Source organism: Mytilus edulis, chromosome 10, assembly GCF_963676685.1.
Source record: "Mytilus edulis chromosome 10, xbMytEdul2.2, whole genome shotgun sequence".
NCBI lineage: Eukaryota > Metazoa > Mollusca > Bivalvia > Mytilida > Mytilidae > Mytilus > Mytilus edulis.
This window is the reverse complement of record NC_092353.1, coordinates 47,608,140-47,614,139: the sequence shown is the minus strand read 5'-3', so window position 1 is coordinate 47,614,139 and position 6,000 is coordinate 47,608,140.

Here is a 6,000-nt window from a genome sequence, read left to right as displayed (position 1 = left end):
GTATTTAGGATTTTGCTATATACACGGGTCATAACCACAGGGTTGACACTACTTAATTCAACCATTGTCACATTGTTCCATATTGTAGCATTTTAATCAGTATGACTTTCTAAGATGACAATACGAAAAATCTCGACTTAAATTAAGGCGTATAGGTACAGTTTTCAATTTGTTAGCCGGAATAACGTAAAACAGCGAATCAAAAAATTCAACTTTATTTATAACTAATAAAGGACAATGCTGTTGATTTAAAAATACTCCATTCCAGGCACTTTTGTTTTCCAAATAATTAATATTACCAATAATTGATACGTTCCAGGTCGACGGGTTCAAACAGAAAGCTTTTAAAAGCAGAGAAAACTGTGCATCTTATAATCGGCATGACTTTATTAGATAAATAGTTATATACTTTAATTCAGTCACGGGCCATATCACGGGTGTGTTCTAGTATCTATTAAAAAACAAAGACAACAAAAAACATACAATTATTCATTATTTCCGTATTTCAGATAGCAATTCTGTAATATAGACAATGCAATTTCCCGTAGGAACGCCCTGAGTGGCTGAAACTGTATCACTTTTACTATTGAAGTTTCGTGAAAAATTATATCCTAGAACGAACAGTTCATATCCACTACTGTTTATTAAAAGGTCAAACTATAAAAAAAAGGTATATGTAACGCGCCAAGTAAATGACTTCGTGTTCAATGCTCTTCAACTTTTTGTTTTAACACTTTAATATAAATATATTGCACTAAAGCTGTTAACAATGACCTTACCGCTACAGCCTTAACTGTAAGGTACCCTGAAATGGCTCTTCAACTTGTTTGGCTTTATAAATATTTTGATATGAGCGTCACTGATGAGTAGACGAAACGCGCGTCTTGCGTACTAAATTATAATCCTGCTACCTTTGATAACTATTGTCCCATAAAACAAGATCAAGTCATATGTATGTTAGTGGCAATAAGTGAAATGAGGCATTAAGCTTCATTCCAAAGCAATTAGCTAACTCCTTGGCATAAAGTCTATTGTCTAAATGATGTTAGGCATTAGTTTTAAATCCTAGCATTTAAGCTTAAATCCTGAAAAATTAGTTCAGAAATTAAGCTTAATGCCTAGAATATAAATGCGAATAAATAAAGGACATGCATTCATATAAATAACAATCATTTTGTGAGTATTGCATGGCAATACATAATCCCCTACCGGTTAAAAATTCATTGCAATGGAAAGAAATTCTAACTTGATCTATAACTTGTCATGGTGTACACTACATGAAACAACAAACAAAGCTACAACTAAATTCAACAAACAATTTACTAAAGAAAAGGAAATAATCCAAAGTGTCAATTATCTTCAATACAATGTTTTTACAACTCTTAAATTATTTCCCTTTGAACATAAATATAGAAATCAATAAGTATTTCATCAGAAATTTAATTCTAGGAAAAGTTCAAAAAATTAGTTATTACCCTTTCAACAGATAAAGAGTTATTAATAAAAATTTCATCAAACATTTAATTCTAGGGATCGGGCTTCAAATGAACAAAGAGAAAAGCTAAATTCGGAAAATTCCACACTAAAGTTTACGACAAAAGGGACGATGTTTCGTTTCCTATTGTTAATTTTCCGTTAGTTTCTGTTGTGATGTTTTTGATTTTAACGAACATATTCTATGTATATCTGGTAAATTATAAAGCCAGGAATTCCGTTATCATAAATTACATAAAACCTTTACTAAATTCTTCAATGGATAGAAATATTTGGTTTTAAAGTTTGGTTGTACCTGTATAAAACTTATTTCAAACGGGATAGCCAATCCTCATTTTTACGGAGATTTTGTTTACCATGCCAGGAATTCAGAAATAATCCTGGTAATCTTACTGATCCTATAACATGTATAAATAAGCATATTTTAAAATGTTTCCAATTCAACACTGAAATTAGTTCATTGAATATTGTTTTCATGGGTGTTAATAGATTTTGTTATCAGTAAATTAAAAGGAGACTAAATGTTATTGTAATATACATATACATATTCATGGATCTACAACTTGTCGATACCTGTATCTTGGCATTGCACAATGTCATGTTTTTCTCTGACTGATAGAAAGATAAGTCTTAGATACATGATTTTTTTATTAGTTGGAAGTGGCTTTGAAACTAGCTGTCAGTAACTGAGAGTACTCTCAGATCTGTACTTATTGTCTTTTTTGTTTGTATATTCAGGTACCCGGCCACGTCCACTGTGTGTTGTTCTTAGATGTATTACTAGTTATATTCATTTGATAAGTTACTGATTTTTGTAGTTCGTTCTTATGTTGTTCTTTCACACCACCAGGTTAGGGGAGAGTTGGGATGCCGCTAATAAGTTTTCCCCCACCACATTCTGTATTTATGTGTCTGTCCCTAGAAAGGAGCCTGTTATGATATGCGTTACATATTTGTTTTTCGTTTGTTTTTTGTATACATATATTAGGCCGTCAGCTTTTTGGTTTGAATCATTTTACATTTGTTATGTCCGGGCTTTTTACAGCTGACTATGGTGTTTAGGCTTTGCACGTTGTTGAAGGCCGTACGATGACCTATATTTGATATTGTCTGTATTGTTTTGTCTCTGGTGGAGAATTGTCTCATTGGAAATCATACCACATCTTCTTTTTTAAAAGTCTTTTGGGAGTAAATATTTCTTTGACAATTTGAAAAGAATGACAGCAGCAGTCATTGGCAGAACATTGGATTAAATTTCCCTTAAAGAAACTAATATTTTATTTTAACGGATTAACTTCCACTAAATGATCAGCACTAAATATTTTGCCTGATATCGGATAAAAGTATATGATCGAAACTTAGTCTTAGATGCATGATTTTTTTATTAGTTGTTAATGGCTTTGAACTAGTTGTCAGATAACTGCGAGTGCACTCAGATCTGTTCATTGTGTCTTTTTGTATCGGGATGTATACGTATCGGGCCACGTCCACTTGTATGTTTGTCCATCTGATGAGTTAAGCCTTTTTCAACTGATTTGTATAGTTCGTTCTTATGTTGTACTGTTATACCACTGTACCAGGTTAGGGGGAGGGTTTGGATCCCGCTAACATGTTTAACCCCGCCACATTATTTATGTATGTGCCTGTCCCAAGTCAGGAGCCTGTAATTCAGTGGTTGTCGTTTGTTAATGTGTTACATATTTGATTTTCGCTCATTTTGTTTTACATAAATAAGGCCGTTAGTTTTCTCGTTTGAATTGTTTTACATTGTCTAATCGGGGCCTTTTATAGCTGACTATGCGATATAGGCTTTGCTCATTGTTGAAGGCCGTACGGTGACCTATAGTTGTTAATGTCTGTGTCATTTTGGTCTTTTGTGGATAGTTGTCTCATTGGCAATCATACCACATCTTCTTTTTTATATATAGCAAAAAAATGATCAGCAAGACAAGATCTATAAGAAAGTTAAGATGTCTGATTATCCATTACTGTATTCGTTCTCTTTCATACAATTATTATAATGTTTTGCGTCATTACCATATCTGAAAAACTATACATGCAGCAGCCATCATTGGCAGGCCATAGCGGGCAATTTTCCTTGAAGAAAATTACATTTTATAAAATGGGAGTGGCCGTAGCGCTTGGAACGGATTTACTTTCAATAGTGAACCAAACATTTTAAAAGACGGGGTACCAATATATAAGAACATGAAGACGTAAGAGACTAAATGAACTTTGTAAAACTTATTTTGTTATAAAGTAGACCCGTAAATTTTCTCAATTCAATTGTTTCATGGTGGGGGGCTTTTATGACAGACCATACAGTATGGGTTATTTTCATTGTTGAAGACCACCCGTCTTACATCCACTTCATTTAAACTTTGGTGGGTATTTGACAATCATTCGACATCTCATTTCTTTTATATCAACGTACCAAAAAAAAAACCAAACCTTACATCATTATCTGCGGGAGTTTGAAGTTATTTTCGTAATAATTTTTAAAAGTTTTTTTAAATGGTGTATTTCTCAAAAGTACCTTTATTAAGAATAATATAAATTGATTAAATATACATTTAAATGTGTTGTATTACAAATTAGTTCGGTTTTAGGATAGTCAATTGTTTACCGTGTTTTTTTATATATAACATGACGGTATCAAATTGCACCTATTTTAACAGTTTTTTTTTAACTACGTTTGTTTATGATCACGACAAAAATTTTCATTTTGTGTTTATTTTGTAGCCGTATCCTTCTTTTTAATATAGGTACACCAATTTGATTTTCAATCCGTATGGAATCATAGAAAAATGGTATAAACTGACCTCCAAACCATCAATGATTCTGTAATAAGGAGTACCCAAATTCTATGCTTATTTTCACATCATCAACAGTCGTATACTAGAGCTTTTGTTTAATTTCTTCGTATGTATATAATATAATATATAACAAGTCAAAAAGGGTATAACATCACCATTAAATAACTATAAAATGAACAAATATTAGATATTTTGGATAACAGATATCCTTCTTCGGAAATAGCACGATGTCAAATGAATATTCATTTGACATCGTGCTATTACAAAAGAAGGATATCTTTTAATATTCATGTGACATCGTGCTATTACCGAAGAGGGATATCTGTTAATATTCATTTGACATCGTGCTCTTACCGAAGAAGGATATTTGTTATCCGAAATATCTAATATTTGTTCATCTATACTATTAAACGAGAAGACCTCATTTTGGGTGTCGCTTCTCTTCTTTCCACAATAAATTAATCAACACGCCTCTGTGTCCTATAGGTACAGTGCATAGTCGCATTTGTCATCCATTCATATGATTATTCAGATTGAGTTATTTTGGGAGAAAATCGAGAAAAAGGGCATCCGGATATTGTCCCGTCATTGGACAAAATTTTAAGTCAGATTATACTTCCGGTTTGCGTTTTTCCTGTATACTTTGAACATACATATACTACCAAGGATTTGTATAGTATTACTATACAAATCCTTGATACTACGAATAAAGTGTATTTTCAGAATTCTATCTGCTATCATTTTCAAGTTTACTATCCACGGTGGTCACAGAGTTTATTAAATAGAGAGGGTCTGTATACTATATCAATGACCACCATGGATCGATTAGAAAACTTAGAATTGAAAGTAAATACACTTTATTTATATAGTGAATGTTCATAATATACAGATAAGCGCTAAAATTATTCATGTGCACTGTTGAAACCTTTTCTGAAATTCTCCAGTCATTAAATCTTTTACAAAATTCATTGATTACAAAAAAAAGAAGATGTGGTATGATTGCCATGTTGACAACTCTCCACAAGAGACCAAAACTATAGGTTATCGTACGGCCTTCAACAACGAGCAAAGACCATATTGCATACTCAGCTTTAAAAGGCACCGAAATGAAAATGTAAAACAATTCAAACGAGAAAACTAGCGGCCTTATTTATGTACAAAAAATGAACGAAATACAAATATGTAACGCATAAACAAACGACAACCACTGAAGTACAGGCTCCTTTCTTAAATGTTCATAACATTTTGCTGAAATTCAACAGTCATTCAATATTTTACAAAATTCTTCCAACAACACTTTACATACTTTAAACTACGCTCTGAATGCCCGCGATTTCGTGGGTGTGTTCTAGTTTATGTTATTTAATGGTGATGTTGTACCCTTTTTGTTTTGTTATATATTATATTTTGTAGTGTACAGAATCATATTACATGATCCATCGCCCTGTAAGATTAATCGTTGACTATTTATTCAGTCATTTTATATATATATATATATATGCCTTCCAAATACCATTTCGATCCTTAACACCACTGAAGAGACATAATTGTCGAAATCCGGATCTGGTGTACAAAAAATAAAAATAAAAATAAAAATAAAAATCTTGACACCTTATGTTTGTGGCATAACATCATTGCCACAAGTTAATTATTTTCTGTTTAGTATTAAATTTATATTAAGATCCATTTT